Raw genomic sequence first — 16,708 nt, forward strand, 5'->3', positions numbered from 1 at the left:
TGGTTTTTAGTTTTAATGCAACACAAGTTTTTTATTTTTATGCCCTGTTTACAAAATCTTTGACTATCCCAAAATCATGGAGATTTTTTTTTTTCCTGAAAGCGCAAATGTGTAAGTTTTCACATTTAGATCCACAATCAATCTGAAAGAATTCGGGGGAATGATGCTAAATAGAGGTCAAGTTTTGATTTTCCTTTTTCCATATAGATATTCATTTAGGTGCGGCATGATGTTACTTTTCTACAGATAGGGATTGTCTTACCTTCTGGTTGTTTTGATAGAGTTGGGAAAGTTCTCTTCAGTTAAACAGGGCTGAGCTGATCTACAACTCATCTTCCATTCTGCATGACTCCTTCAACCTCTGGTTTGCTCCCTCTCCGTGGCTGAACTCTCCAAGGGTCCTAACTAAGGTTGTATCCCAAGACCATTTATCACAGTGTCATTTACACACAGTAAAATTTACTCTTTTCAGTGTACAGTTCTGCAAGTTTTGACAAGTGCATATAGTTAAATAACAATCACCATGAATAAGATATAGCGCAGCTCTGTCACCCCAGAATGGTCCTTCCCTCTTGCACTTAAAGTTTTTTCTCCTCAGCTCCACAAGGCTGTGAAGACTCTGCTCTGCTTCTCAGAAATGTTCTACTTAGTTTCTGTCTTGTGTCCTCTTGTCCTTTGTATCCAAAGTATACCAAATTCCTTGAGGGGGAAATCGCTGAATGTAAGATTACTTTTCCAGGCCTTCCTTCTCTCTAAGATGTTGGCCCCTCAAGTCCTGGTTACCACAGCAGCTCTGGGATGTCTCCAAATTAATTTTGGTTTTGTGGAATATTATCCAGAGTTTCTAGTTATTCTCAATGAAAGCACTGGACCGCCACAAGCTATTCCATTTAGGCAGATACCTACGTCAGTCTAGCTACATTCCACAAACTCATCAACAATCTCCTCCAAAACATTTAAAGAAAAATGTTGTATAGAACTCAAAAAGGTAAAAGAAAATGTCAATGTTGGCAGCTATGGCTGCTCCATGGAAGGAGCTTTGGAATAAAACCAAGATGGGTTTTAATTCTAACTTGTCATTTAATAACTGTGTGACAATGAATCTTACTTCCAAGTGGGGATAATAAAAAACAACTAGTTTCACAGTTTTCTTGTGAAGATTAAATGAAAGAACAGATATCAAATACCTTGCAAATAGTAGGTATTCAATAAATTATAGATATTATTATGTAATATATTATCGTTTCTCTTAGAGTTATAAAATGCACTCATCTCTTAGAAATAATAGAGAAGGAGGCGGGATAGGTGGACTTGAAAAGCAATACTCTTCTCTGAGCACCCAGTTAGATGCTGAAAAGGGGGAACTTGGTTGGACTTGTTTTATTCAAAACGATATCAAGGTCATTCACATACACAATACATTTTTTTTCATGGAAAGATGGTAGAAATAAATCATCTGAATTGAGTACTGTTGCAAATCTATTCCAAATGCTTCATTTTATAGATGAAGAAATTGAGTGGTTAAATGACTTGTAAAAGGTCAATTCACTTGTTAGTGTTTATTTAAATGACCCAAATTCCCTAAGATCATATATTTCTTTTCTTCTAGCATACTCCTAGCTCCCATGTTTAGCTATAAATGTAAGGCAGAGACAATTAATAATGTGTTATTATTACTGGTTCATTCTAACTAAAACCCATCGATCTATTTTTAAATATTTTATTTTAATTTCCATCCCCACAAATTATGTGACTTCCTGCCAACTATGATTGAAATAGCTACTTGCCATTCCTTTCCCATTTTAAGGATTATGTCCTGTAGCTTTTCATTTTTCTGTCTGTTATTAAGAAATGATCTGCCTTATCCTCTAATGCATGAAAGGAGCTCGTGCGAGCCTGTAGAACACAGCTCTCTTGAAGTCTACCTAGCAAAAAAGGGAGTGGGGAACCTCCATCCCTCTAGGCACTGGATACAAAGGTGATCATGTGCTTCTTTGGCACTTTCATCTCTGGGCAGGGACAGATCCTCATGCTTTCCAGCAAAGGCAGCCTGTGGGGATCGTTTTTTGGTAAGACCCTGTGTCCAGCACATCTTTCAGCATTGTGTACTCTACGAACAGACATAGAAGCCTGAATCCCACATGGACTGAGTAACTTGGAAGAGTTTCATGATCCCAGAGCGCACAGCCATGTCATAAAAGCCTCACACCAGACTTCTCAAGGGCTCTGCCTGGAACATGCTTCCTTCAGATCTTTACATGGGGGGCCTCTTCCTAGAAATGTGTTTTTAGCCTAGATGTCTCCTTTTCAGAGAGACTATCCCTCACCATCCAACCTCCAGGGACCCTCAGTGGACCTCTTTACGTCCTGCTGTTTTTTATTTGCTCACTCACTATCAGAAACGTGTGTTGTCTGAACTCCAGCAGAGTATAAGCTCCATGGAAGCAGAGCCCTTGTACATCACCGTGTGTCGTGTCCTGGAGCAGAGGACTCACTCAGTGAACAAGCAAATGGGCTCCTGTATCCACCAAATACACCCAGCATGGTGGGTCAGGCCCTGGCTTTGAATACTGGCCTCACCACTAGCTGGGTGAATTCAGGCAAATGACTTCAGCCAAGAAACTTCTCAGTGCTTATCCTAAGATAAGAATATGTATTTTACAAGGTTGTTACAGTCATCAAATGAAATAATGTGTGCAATGTGCTTAGCACAGGGCCTATCACTGAAAAATACTTAACAAACGATAGTTATTATTATTATTTCCATAATGAAAGCAAATCATATTATGAAAAAGTCACAGAGGAATTCTTTTATAAAAATGGTAATGTTGAAATCAGAGACCCTAATTCAACCATGTAAGATAAAATTTTAAATTAATGAAAATCTGGGTCTTCTTAGTTATTTACAATTATTTATTTTTGTAAAGGATCCCTAATTTAACCTTTGCAATGATTCTCTGTTGAAATAAGTTATCATCTCACCCTCCCCTCTTCCCCCACCACCAGCCTCTTAGTATCCATTTGGAAAATGCCATCTTTCTGAGAATACTTGCAGTAGAAATTTTAAATTAGGATATTAACCATCTCTTGTAAATATATGCTAGCAATGTTTTTCTCTTTGTTTAATCTAGAAAGGTGCTAGTTACAGTTTTTCATGCTACTGAATGACTTTAGCTAGAGGTTTCCTGAGGGTTCTAAGAAAATCACTATTCTTAGGGGACTAGAAATCTGATCAAGAGGGAAGAAATTACTTCTTTCTTTTTATTACACCTTGGTTCTCCTATAGTAAATGTTTTCATATAAAACTCATTTCTCCTCATGCCCGAGGAGATGGTTAAATCAAAGGAGCAATAACTAGTGCCTGGCTGTTTGCCACTGGCTGCAATGGGGACTCAGGGAGGAAGACAGGCTCATTTGCCTAACAGGGCCCAGCTCTCTTCCCATCTACCTTCATCTTGGGCCTTTTCCTTCCTTACTACCTCCGGTCTAGACTCAGCTTTCCCTGCAGAGACCTTTGGCAACTGCTTCTGAGCCAGGGCAGCCAGCATCTGTGTGTCGGGCACTGCATTAAAAGCTATGGCTTAAAGGGCTCAAGGGAGGAATGGTTCACCCGGGCATCTATTTGAAGTTGCAAGGTAACTGATGGGAGAGAAAGATCTTAAAACGGGGAGTAAGAGCTTTATCAACTTTCTGGCCCTTAGACCCTAAATCTGAAAATAGAAAGGAAAGAGATTATCTGAAGACAAACTCCACTGTTAGTGACTCTGCCATTCATTTTATGTTTTCTCTTGAAAGCCTTTCTGTCTTTCTCTCACTAACAAGATAGTTCATGGACATACATAGACACTACAGACCAAAAAAGTTTTCCACTTATAACATTTTCTTCCTTCAGTTTCCCTTTATTCATTTTCAAATTTTGAAATAAAAATACTGAGGGGATTGGGAGCAGTGAAAAAGAAACTTGGCAATTAAATACTGCCCCTGGGTTTGTCTTAACTATACCTCCTTCTTCAGAATAATTTATTCAGAATAAATGGATGGACTCTGCGATAACTGTATTTTCCTTAAAATGCAAATGCACAATAGCTATTTCTACCCCTGCCCTATTTCTCCCTTTAGATTCTAACTAACAACAGTACTTGAGGAAGAAATGATATTTGAAAATATATAGTCTGTATTAACTAAAATTCATTCAACTTAATTATGTTTCCATCCTCTTTTTATTCCAGGTATCACTGGAACATTTCAAGATCATCAAATCAAATTCCACAGGGATTAGTGATCAACCAGAAGGCTCAGACATCTGATTGCTGACCTGTGAGTAAAGTTTATGTTTTATTAATACTTTGGGCTCTGCTCTTAGGAATTACACAGCCTCTGTGCCTGATATTCTAAATTCTTACATCTAAAGATGCACTGTGAGAAACCAGTTTTTCTGCTGTGGCCCTCCTACTTTACTTACCAGTTAATTAATCAGTTAGAATCTATCAAGTTTTAAAGGATCTATCAAGTCTTGTATTCTGTTTTGTAATCTGATTTTTTTTTTTTTTGCTTTATTTTTAAATGTTTCCTGCAATGTAATATCTTTCACAAAACAGTCCTGGATCAATCATGAAGTCTTCACTTCCTGTGGAAAATGCTAGTGACTTGAATCAATAAAGACAACATGAGTCAGCATTCCAAGGTGAATAAGCTCACCTTTGTGCAAACACTGGTGATCTCAGGAGCACTAAGTACCCCTCACTTTCAACAAATCTCTCTCACCTGGGAGGAAAACGTCTACCAGAACAAGGACCACCTAGGGAGGTGAAAGAGGGGATTTCCACTTTAGAGGATGGAGAAACCAAAGGGCATTTCACTCATTCACAGTTTTGCTGAGCTTGGCTCCAGTGGGTAGAAAAGTTCTTCAGGAGTTCAGCATACCACTCAGGCAATTGTTGTTTCAAGATTTTATCTGTTGCCCCCATGCAAGTTTTCTCAGGCTACCATAGTGAAAATCCACAGACTGGGTGGCTTAAACAATAGAGATTTCTTTTCTCACCATTCTGGAGGGTGGAAGTCAGAGATCAATGTGTTGGCATGGTGGATTTCTCGAGGCCCTCCTTGCAGATGGCCACCTTCTCCCTGTGTCTTCACATGGTCATCTCTCCAGGCACACACCTGTCTGGTGTCTTTCTCTCCGTGCCCAAGTTTCCTCTTCTTGTAAAAACACTAGTCATATTGGATTAGGCCCACCCTAAAGACCTCATTTTAACTTAATCACTCTTTGAAGAACTTATCTCCAAATGCGGTTACATTCTGAGGTCCTGAAGGTTAGGATTTCAACGTATGAATTTGGGGGAAATACCACTCACCCCATAATGCTGCCACCATCATTTTCTCTCTCTAATATGCTGATTTTTTGTTTATTGCACATGGGCTTCCCTCTGCTTCTCCCCTCCTGAACTCCTTCAGCGATTACATTACTCTCAGAGCATTTGCAGTTCCTACAGTGCATTATAGTCATTTGGGTAAAGCTCTCATTTCCCTATGATATTCTATAAATTCTGAAATCAGAGAATGTGCCTTTTTCATCTCTCATAGCACTAGAGGAGGTTTTGTATACAGTAGACATTTTGTAATATTTATTAAATGAATGACTGAATGAATGAATGGAAAGAGGATTAGATGCAGCCTCTGAACCTACAATTTATTTGCTTTAAGACTGTCTCCAAATGATGAGTATTTAAGATGCTTTCTCCTCACTTCCTGCCCCCCAAGACAGGTAGAAATAAGTTAAGGCTGAGGAGAAAGATTGAAAGAAGGGTGTGATTAACTAACAGCAGGAGAGTTACCTTTCTTCCAGAGGTAGGAAACAGTAAATAGCACGAGCATGCCCAGTTAAGGTGGCCTTTCCATGAGAAAACTGTTCGGGGATCCAAGAGGGACTTACTGAGTTTGAAGCCTGTGGGACATGCAAGGGCATGTGTCTAGAAAAGAATGCATAAGCAGGTCTGAAGCTGAGAACCAGAGATGTTCACAGTCACCGCCTACAGGCAGGAAGCAGCAGTGTGTCAATGGATGAGGCCATCAAGGAAGACTGTGTAGAGGGAGAGGAGCAGTGGCTTAAAGATTCCATCAGAAATTATATATGGAAATTTTTCCTGGTAGATAGCAGGAGAAGGACCCATCCAAGAGGAAGAACACTACATGATACTTCTAATGAAGCTGTGTGAGAATATGTAGATGAGCTAATGTGTGTGTCTATTTTTTCTCCCCTAGTGTTTTTGGACCTATTTTGTTCCTTCTCTGTCCTGTCTTTTGGGGGCTATGCCCCAAACCATTCCTGTGAGCCTTCTCCTACCCACCTTTGCTCCCTTCTAGCTAACTCCACCTATGGTCATTGTACAACTCCCCTGCTGCCTGCTCAGGGAATCTTAGACAAACTTCCTTTGGGCCCATTTTCTTCATCAGCCAATCAGAGCTGATCAGAATGGACAGGAGGGGAGGCCAGGATGAGAATCCTTAACGACCAAAGAGACAGGGGCAGGTTGTTTTTAGGGTCAGGTGGCTGTGACGCAGTGGTCACAGCGCATCATCTTGTTTAGTCAGTAAAGGCCCCAGATAGGGGTGGAGGGCTGTGCCTCTTTTGCCCTGAACTCCCTCCTTTGTCCATTGTCCCCTGCTGATTGTCCCATTCCACCTGTTCCCCAGAATAAGCTTTGGCAGTATTTTAGGGTTTCCCTGCCAGACCAGAGAGTGGAGGGGCTAGGCCATGGCCGCTGACAGTCATTACCAGCCTCCCCTCTCTAGGCCTCACCATCAAATGTCATTTCTCACGGAGCCATATTTACCTCGGGCTGAATTTCCCTAATTTGCTCTGCTAGCATGATGCAAATAAAAGGGGTAAAGGTATTTATTCATCTCTCTTTTATTTTCCAAAGTGTTATTTCTTTTCCTTTAAGTTCTCTCCTTGCTTTACTTTACTTTTCTTCTCTCTGTCTTAGTTCTCCTTCCTTAGTAGAAACCCTTGATCTTCAGGGTGATTTTCTGATTATTAGCAGAAGAGGCTATCAGAGATCTAGAAGCCACATCCTGCATTTCTTTATTCTCCTACCTCACCCAATTGTTTTAAATGTACATCGAGATACCAGCTTTCTTCAAGAACCCACTTCCACACTTTCCTCTTTGTGTTCTTGGAGTAGCTAGGAAAAAGATGCCCATTTTCTTGAAGGTACCCAAAATGTCAGTGACACTTGGGTTAGTGATTTTATGCAAATTACTATTTATATCAAATGAGAAATGTTGAAAGCAAGAGGAAACCCTTTGCAATCCATGAATGGTCTAGTTGGGGTGTTCCAGTGAATGACGGCCAGTGGCCAACATAGGTACCTCCCAACTGTGTTTCATTAATTTCAGTCAGCTCATGGGCTTGGAGAGAAAGATCATTTTCCTATGAGCATGTAAAAGAAGTGCTTTGAGTTGTAAGCACTTCGAAGGCTTTGCCTTTGTTTTCGAATGGGAGATTTTATAACCACTGTGGGCCAATATTTTTGAAGTCAGTTGAAGCTCCAGATGGAGTGGAAAGAGAAGCTTGGGTTTTTATTTTCTTCTTCTTTTCTTGAGTTTTGCAGAATGAGCCTCCCTGGAAACCTAGACAAAGTCCTTAGTCTCCTTTGGTTCAGGTGGGCTCAAGCTTTTTATAGTAGGATCTGAAGGGATCTTTCTTAAACTAAGATTCCTTCCTGTGGGTTTTTGGTAGTGGCTGTAGAACTAGGCTCATATGGGAGAAGGTCTGGAATCCACTCCCTTCCCTGGGAGTCTCCTCTCAAGGAGACCACTCTCTGGGTCCTTGTCATGAGATATGAGAAGAAAAATCCACAATGAGCCTGGACATAGTCCAGATTTGGTTAAGGATTGAGGGGACACGAGGTCACAGGTCCCATGGGACTCCCAGCATTCTGGAAACCTTCATAGTAAAGAGGGTAGAGGACATTACAACACCACCACTTGCAGCTTTAGTAACCTTGCCTAAATAAATGTGTTTCCCCGGCCAGGGAATTGCACCTGGTCTTAAGAGGCACCTCCACGAAAACACACCTTTCTGCCTGGCATGACCATTGACAGAGAAAGACTGTGCTGAGAAGGGGGACAGAGCAGGGAGAAAAACACACAACGGTGCCAGGAGCTCTTGTCTAGAACTCCTTTCCAGGCTTTTTTCCCATAAGCGCAAGTGAGTACACAAGTAAAGAGAAAAGAATGATTGTGCTATTTAGCTTTGAACCAAAAACTATCAAGCCTTTCCTAAGGTTCCAACTCTAATAGGATTTGCATAGTTACAGGACACAGACTCAATTGCTTCTGAACTCTGCTTTAGGATGCCTAACAAGATTAAGTCGTGAACATCTCATACCACTCCGTGCAACAGTACTCAAACAGGGCTTAAGCAGAACAAACAGTCTAGGGAAAAAAAAAACCCCTATGATATTTTCCTTCCTACTATTCTCTGTATCCCAGGCTCAACTTAATGCCAAATTAAATCTGGATTTTTTTTTAATAGACGTTTCCTAGAGGAAAAGGCAGAGCTGCATTCCCTGAAACATATTTTAGCCCAAACTTATAACTTGGATTTTTTCTTTCCTCCTCCCTTTTGCTAATTCAAAATAAAATGTCCATCACACACTCTAACACCAGCCTGTAAGAGCTAGAGACAAATGAAGTCTGAATATTCACGCCAATGTGGTACAAATGAGCTGTGATTTCAAGATGCTGGCTGTTTTACTGACAGGGGAAAAGGGCAGTTGACTAGTTTAATATATTTGGCTGAAAACACTTTGCTAAAGAGCAGGAAAGAAGGCCAACGTTAATATTGAATCCTGTTCTTTAATGACCAAACATGATATATCACGGAATGGGGCATCCTGAGTTTGGGGGAAAGCATTTTATCATATCCACAGGATGCAGACGGGAATGAATGCAAACATATTGCATTCATGTTGGGCCCTAAGGAAGAAGCTCTTCTAGGAGTATTTTCTCCAAGTTCCTCAAAGAATTCCTCCCATAAGTATATGATACCATGATTTTGAATCTGATTTCACACAGAATTACAAAATTATAAATATAAAGACATTTGTTATTATGAGAGACTCCAGGACTCTATCTGTCTCCCATTATTGGCTAACGGTTTATAAATTTTAAAATGCAATTATAAGTTGGGGTTGATGAGGGAAGCCTGTGACCACCATTAGCACCTTCCTTAAACATGCATATTCAGTCACTCATTAATTCATTCATTCTGCAGATATCACTGGATTGGACCTTCTCCATCTCACGTGCCATATTAGGTCTTTGTTACATTTGCAATTCTAGTACTCCTTACCATAAAATGGGCTTTTTTTAAATTAAATGCAATGGAAAATTTTGTGAATCCAATGACGTGTTCAGTGACATAAATTGTGATTTCTGACACTGTATTTATTTTTCACTGGCTTTGTCCCGGCAAAGGGTCATAATATTTTAAGTTTCTCTGCCCTCTCATCCACCTATCATACTTTATAATGCGGTTTATAGGCAAAACACAGGGATGCACTGGCTATATCTTTAAATCTACTTTTCTGCAAATCACTTGAAGGGTAATGCATAATTGCCCCCTACATTATTTGTTTCCTAGATTCTAACTTTTGTATAGAATGTTGTTAAAAGCAGACTATAATGTAGTTCCAAGTATGCTCCTTCCTCTGTATCCATAGGGGATTGGTTTCAGGACTCCCGAGGATACCAAAATATACTGATGCTCAATTCCCTGATATACAATGGCATAGTATTTGCATATAATCTATATATATCCTCTCGTATACTTTAAATCATCTCTACTTCTAACACCTAATAAAATGTAAATGCTATGTAAATCACTGTTATACTGTATTTCCTATTATATTTTTTATTGTATGGTTTTTTTTATTGCATTGGTTTTTTTTTTTTTAAATGTTTTTCTATCCCTGGTTGATTGAATCTATGGATGCAGAACCCATGGATATGGAGAGCTCATAGTAATTGAATTTAAAAGCAAAATAAGGGCGCTGTGATATTTTTATGAAATGCTCATGAGAGTCAAAGATGAGAGACCAGAAGCCAATTTACCATGAAGTCAGTAGAGTTTAAGCCGCGGGGCCTCTCACTGGGAGAGGTCCCTGCCTCAACACCCCCATGCCTAACTTTTTACATTTACTATTGTATTCTGGTTTTCCAAGAAGGCCTCTCAAATATTCTTCAGGTCCCACAAAACCTGGACCTGCCCTGAAACTAACAGATAAACTGAGATGATTTAGCATCATGTCTAAAGCTAATTAAGTGAGCAAAGCAAAGAAATGGTCAAAGTGTGAAATGTGATCATTTATTTTTTTAAGGCTTTAAGACAAATTCAGCTTATTTTCTAAAGTGAACCCCACTTAAGTGAAATAATAAATCAGTTTCCCAAGGCACAAGTGAACATAAACAGAAGATTCATTTTTACTTCATTAGTAAACATCAAATATGAACGGAACCTAAAATTAAGCAGGCCAAGGCCTCCTGCTGACAGGAAACAGCTCCTAGTAAGAGCATTTGTAGAAGAACATAAATCCTTCCAGGCAATCGGGTGATCATTTCATCATTGAGGTCCTTGCTACAGTCTACTTTGTATTATCCATTTACAGGTCTTGTGAGATGTAACAGAGTGTTGTGATTAAAAGCACACAATCTGGGGCTGAGTTGCCTGGATGTAGACCCCAGCTCTACCACTTACTAGCTATGTGACCTTGGGCCAATGACTCACCTTCTCTGGACCTCTGTCTTTTCATCTGTAAAATGGAAATAATAAGGATTGTCACAAGGATTTAAATTGGTATTATCACAGTTCTTAGAACTGTGCTTGGTACATAGTAAGTGCTACATAACTGTTGTCTAAATAAATCAACTTATCCATCTAGAATGAAAGCTATATGGGATTGCTTGTGGGTTCACTCTTGCAACTCCTCACAGTGCCTAACATGGCACATGGTCAGCCATCAATGAAAGACAGCAATCCGGGGCCCATGCTGCCCTGCAAATATGCTTCCCTTGTCCACCATTGATGTGGTTTGGCTTTGGGTACCCGCTCGAATCTCACTTTGAATTGTAATATTCCTCATGTGTCATGGGAGGGACCAGGTGAGAAGTAAATGAATCTTGGGAGTGGGTTTTTCCCTGTGTTGTTCTCATGATAGTGAATAAGTCTCACAAGATCTGATGGTTTTATAAAGGGGATTTCCCCCACACACGCTCTCTCTTGCCTGCTGCCATGTAAGATGTCCCTTTGCTCCTCATTCACCTTCCACCACGATTGTGAGACCTCCCCAGCCATGTGGAACTGTGATTCAATTAAACATCTTTCCTTTATAAATTACCCAGTCTCAGGTATGTCTTTATTAGCAGTGTGAGAATAGACTAATACAAGTATTTTTTTCAAATTTTGAGTCTGAATGCTCACAGGGATGCAGGGATGCATATGTTCTCCATTTTCCCATAAGCTACCACTCCCCAAATAGTTCCTCTTTGGTCCTTTAAACTGTTTGAGTTTCTCATGCCTGATATAAATGAATGATACCATAACACACGAACACTGCTACAGTTAGTGGCAGTTTTACGGCTCATTGGAGTAAAGAGATGGGCCCATAAGGAAGTGAAATATGAGTCACTTCCACTCCCTGATGCTCTACCTGCATTGCAAATGGTGTTCCGGTTAACCTACCTATCCCTGTTTCTAAACTAGAGGTCTCAGAAGGGAAATAGGAAATCAGGAATCTGAGCAAGTACTTGCTTAGAAACAGAGACGGGTACAACCTAATGTCAGAGCTGGCCAAGACTCCATCAGTCATGACAAGCTAGGTTATGCTGGTGTCAGAAACAGCCAAAATCTCAGCGACGTCAAAATGAACGTGTGTTTATCACTCATGCTTTGTCACTAACCCTGGATAGGCAAGGGTTTCTAGTCCACATCACTGTCACCCATGCTTAGCAACCCCTACTGACAATGACTGTCTGGAAATCTTACCAACCATGATGGAGAGAAAAGAGCTCTTTGGAGGGTCTATTGGCAAGTCTACCCCAGAAGTGACATGATACTTCTGCTCAAAACGCATTGGCCAGAATTAACCACTTGGCCCCAGATGACCACAAGGGGCAAGCACAATTCTATAATGTGCCCAGAAGAAGTAAAACAAGAATATGGGGCAAACAGCACAAAGGATCATAGCTGCGACATTATTTGGAACTTGGAGTCTCGGGCCAGAATTCTTAAGCTTTTCAATGAGTTCAACTCAGCAAATATTTCCATTCATAAATAACTGCATAGCAAAGTACTCAGCACTGTGAGGGGATGTCAGAGGAGATGTAGGCCTTGACACTGAGCAGCTTCAGACTTGGTCAAGAGAAAGTGATGGTATAAAATATTTGAACAACAAGTCCATATAATATTGATCACCAAGAACAAGGCCAATAATTGCTGTAGAAGCTGAAAGGGAGGGTGGTTCTGGGATAAAGATAGGACTTGAGCTGGACTCTAGAAAAATATACGGGATTTGCAGGAGTGGAGGGCACTTCAGGTTATGGGTGGCAAGAAACCAGAGACAAAGGCCCAGAGACAGAAATGAGGGTGAAATTATTGCAGGATTCAGGAGTTTGGCTTGGCTGTAAGTTGTGTTTGCATGGGAGGGTAGGGTGGGGAGAGGAATCGTGTGATGGATAGAGTGGAACCATTTCACAGAGAGCTTCTGGGGTCTGCAGAGAAACAAGATGGTGGTATGTGGGAGGAAGATCATTTTTCCTGAATAACTCCATTCAAAACCAAGGAATTTGCACCTCCCAATCACCAGCCCTTCCCAGCACATTTATTTTCCAAAACAAGAGTCCCGAATACCCAACAGCTTCCCAGACCTTCTAGGCAGTCACTGAATGGAGACAGTAGTAAACCCTGGGCTGCTCCTGCCTCCAGTTTAAAGCATCTTTGATCACTTCTCCTGCTGACAAAGAATATCCAAGTTCAAGTGAAATAGCCTCTTATTGCTGGGGTCAGTGGAGCCTTTTTGCTATGTAACATCTGTTTTTAAAATTCGGCTGAGAGCTGAGACCTTGACTTAAATCTGTTTAACTTAAAAAGCAGCAAGAGAACATCTTGTTTTCATGAATGTCCAGGGGCTGTATGTCAACAAATAAAAGGTCTGTTTGTGGTATTGAAAGTGGAAAAGCTGGTTGTGAGATGTTCTGCCACTGCGATAAATTTATTATGGACTGTTTGTTTCTTGGAATCATGCACCAGCATTTGAAAAACACGGTGGACCAGCTTTGTTTCAATCAGCATATTTCTGCTTGATGGTGTGTTAGAACCATGCTTTTATTAACGGAAGTTCACGGAGCTGGATGGGTCTAGAAAGATGCCCTCTTTCATGTCTCCCACCTTAGCCACGTGAAGTTAATGTCTTAACGTGGATTCCCTGGGTCTGCATGAATTCTGGCAACAGCTTCTGATGGATCATTATTTTTATGTGACTTATGTAGGACCTGAAGTGGGAAAGAAGTGGGTGAGACTAGTTCACCATCCCTCAAATCTGACTAGTTGCTTTTCTCCTCACCCACCTATTTAGGAGAGAGAAGTGGAAAGGAATTTTATTTATCTGCACCTAGGGGAGCGAATATCTGGCACGTACTCAATGTCAATTTAATTTGTTGAATGAATACAAACTCCAGTCTTATAAATTTATGTTCCCTGTATGAATTCATGTCTGTATATATATTAATGTCATTCCTTTTGGAAAAGGTGATTACTGCCCAGATCTTATTCTAACACATAGGAAACCATTAGATCATTCCTGTAGTTCTCTTTCATGGTAGCTTCTTTTTTCTTCTTTTTAGGTTTCTTCCTAACATTAACCTAATTTGTATTTTATTTGTTGATTGCCCATCTCCACCATCAGACTACAAGCACCTTGAGGGCAGAATAGCTGCATTCACATCTTGTATGCTACACTAAGCAAGGTAGCTAGTACATGAATAATATTTCATAAACATTTATTGAGTTTATTTATTTATTTATTTTTATTATACCTGAAGTTCTGGGGTACATGTGCAGAATGTGCAGGTTTGTTACATAGGTATACACATGCCATGGTAGTTTGCTGCACCCATCAACCCATCACCTACATTAGGCATTTGTCCTAATGCTATCCCTCCCCTAGCCCCGCCCCCACCCCCCCGACAGGTCCCAGTGTGTGATGTTCCCCTCCCTGTGCCCATGTGTTCTCATTGTTCAACTTCCAATTATGAGTGAGAACATGTGGTGTTTGGTTTTCTGTTCTTTTGTGTTAGTTTGCTGAGAATGATGGTTTCCAGCTTCATCAATGTCCCTGCAGAGGACATGAACTCATCCTTTTTTATGGCTGCATAGTATTCCATGGTTGATATGTGCTACACTTTTCTTAATCCAGTCTATCATTGATGGACATTTGGGTTGGTTCCAAGGTTTTGCTATTATGAATAGTGCTGCAATAAACATATGTGTGCATGTGTCTTTATAGTAGAATGATTTATAATCCTTTGGGTATATACCCAGTAATGGGATTGCTGGGTCAAATGGTATTTCTAGTTCTAGATCCTTGAGGAATTGCCACACTGTCTTCCACAATGGTTGAACTAACTTACACTACCACCAACAGTGTAAAAGCGTTCCCAATTTCTCCACATCCTCTCCAGCATCTGTTGTTTCCTGATTTTTTAATGATCGGCATTGAATATTTTTATTAAAGTTCTCATTGGGATGATAGTTGTAGAGTCTCAGCCACTCTTGATTGTATCTGAATTTAAATATAATGCAGAAGATGACAGGACTTATAATGCAGTTGAATATGTAGGGGCCTTTTGTGTGATGACACACTCACATTCATTTGGCCATCCACGCTACTGAAGGTCCCGGTGGGATGGGCTAAACTAACCATCTCTATTTTCTCAATTTAAGGTGGTCAGCTACATCTGTCATATAGCTGGCCCAGATTAATGTCATAGCACAGGGCCATAGTTTAGGATTTTTTTCCCCTCAAATGAGTAACTCATTCCTGGTGGGATAAATCTGTGACTTTAGCCTTATTAGCAAGAAATTCTGGCCCACGAAGCTATCTGGTAAAGGCAGTGTGATATGGTTTGGATTTGTGTCCCTGCCAAATCTCATGTTGAATTGTGATCCCCATTGTTGGAGGAGGGGCCTGGTGGGAGGTGATTGGATCATGGGGAAGGATTTCCCCCTAGCTGTTCTCGTAATACTGAGTGAGTTCTCACAAGATACGGCTGTTTAAAAGTGTGCAGCACCTCCCCTGCTCTTTCTTCGTCCTACTCCAGCCATGTCAGGCATGCCTGCTTCCTGTTTGCCTTCCACCATGATTGAAAGTCTCCTGAGGCCTCCCCAGCCATTTACTCATACAGCCTGCAGAATCATGAGCCAATTAAACTCTTTTCTTTATAAATTACACAGTCTCAGATGGTTCTTTCTAGCACTGCAAGAGCAGACTAATGCACAGTGCAAGGATCTAGGGTCAGAGAGGTGTTTTGGTACTCAACAGACCTATGGCTTAATGTCCACGTTCACTTGTCCAGTGGTCAATGCAGATCTTCCTGGTGATCAAGCACAATATGAATACTTTCACTGGAGGGGTACGAAGATGGATTCATTTGCTCCATTTTTCTTTGGCTGCCTGTGCAGATGGAATTGAAATGGGAATGATATGTGCATTCCAAAGGATCTCAAGAGAACTGCTCATTCGTTTACAAGAGGTGCAATCCCACAATAGTTTCTTGCTTTGTATACTGGAAAACATTCCCAAAGAAACAAAGTTGGATGCAGAAAAAAATATTGGGAGAAAAGAAAAATAATACTCCAAATTCTGAACAATTCTACCTTAACATGTTGATCTGTCTGCCAGCTGGCCACAGGGTTGACTACTTGTAATATATACTTTTGGTAGGCCGCATGTAGTTCTTGGAACTGTTTATATTCGGCTGCAGAAACTTAATTATTCTAAAATTGGCAGGGTGATCTTTGGTTACTTAATACAAAATTGCTTAGTCATCTTTAAGCACAGTGTGGACAGCTTTTGTTTAAGTGTGAAAAGTTAGGAATTGCAAGTGTACTCCAAAGAGATTTTAGGTCAGGGAGAAAAACAAGAAAGTATCATTCTTTCAAGATATTTAGCAGGTGGTTGCCACATGTTTTAATTTGACTAGGTAACTGTCGAGTTGAAGTCCTTGATTACAAGTATTTTTCCATTTTCTTTGTAGATATTGTCAGAAGTGGAAAGCTGTTGCTGCTGCTTCTTAGATGGTATTCTAATCCTACACTCTGCAAAGTACAGGTTTTTCAGCGAGAGTGTAAGGAACTCTAACATCAGCTGCTGGAACAGCTTTCTTGTTCTAAGAAGCGAACAAGGATGCCATTTCAAGCTGGTTGTCACAAAGATCCTCCTTTTGCCTCTTTTGGTTTGAATCCTCAAACTGTTGCCTTCCACGTATAGTACAGAGGTATAGTGCTTTAGCGAGGAAACAGGCAGGCAGAGTGAGCTTCTTCTGCATTTTTTAAAGTCTAAAGTGGCGCCGGAAGTTTCTAGTTTTTCCAGGAATGCCCATGGCAACCTCACACTTTTCCTGTGATCTGGGCTGGGGCTCCTAAGAC

The 16,708-nt window shown here is 40.5% G+C and overlaps 1 protein-coding gene across 11 annotated transcripts in view; it reads left to right on the top strand.

The window, feature by feature from the left end:
- CALD1 (caldesmon 1) overlaps window positions 1–16,708 on the top strand; it is a 196,744-nt gene that overhangs the window by 60,945 nt on the left and 119,091 nt on the right. For 10 of the 11 annotated variants that reach the window (XR_008658602.2, XR_008658604.2, XR_008658606.2 and 7 more), the window contains exon 2: window positions 4,230–4,317. The gene's annotated coding sequence lies outside the window, so the exon portion shown is untranslated. Of the gene's footprint in view, window positions 1–3,462; window positions 3,636–4,229; window positions 4,318–16,708 lie in introns of those variants that run through there. The other variant, XM_063642284.1, reaches the window with a different exon arrangement.

This window comes from Symphalangus syndactylus, chromosome 6 (genome assembly GCF_028878055.3).
Source record: "Symphalangus syndactylus isolate Jambi chromosome 6, NHGRI_mSymSyn1-v2.1_pri, whole genome shotgun sequence".
Lineage (NCBI taxonomy): Eukaryota > Metazoa > Chordata > Mammalia > Primates > Hylobatidae > Symphalangus > Symphalangus syndactylus.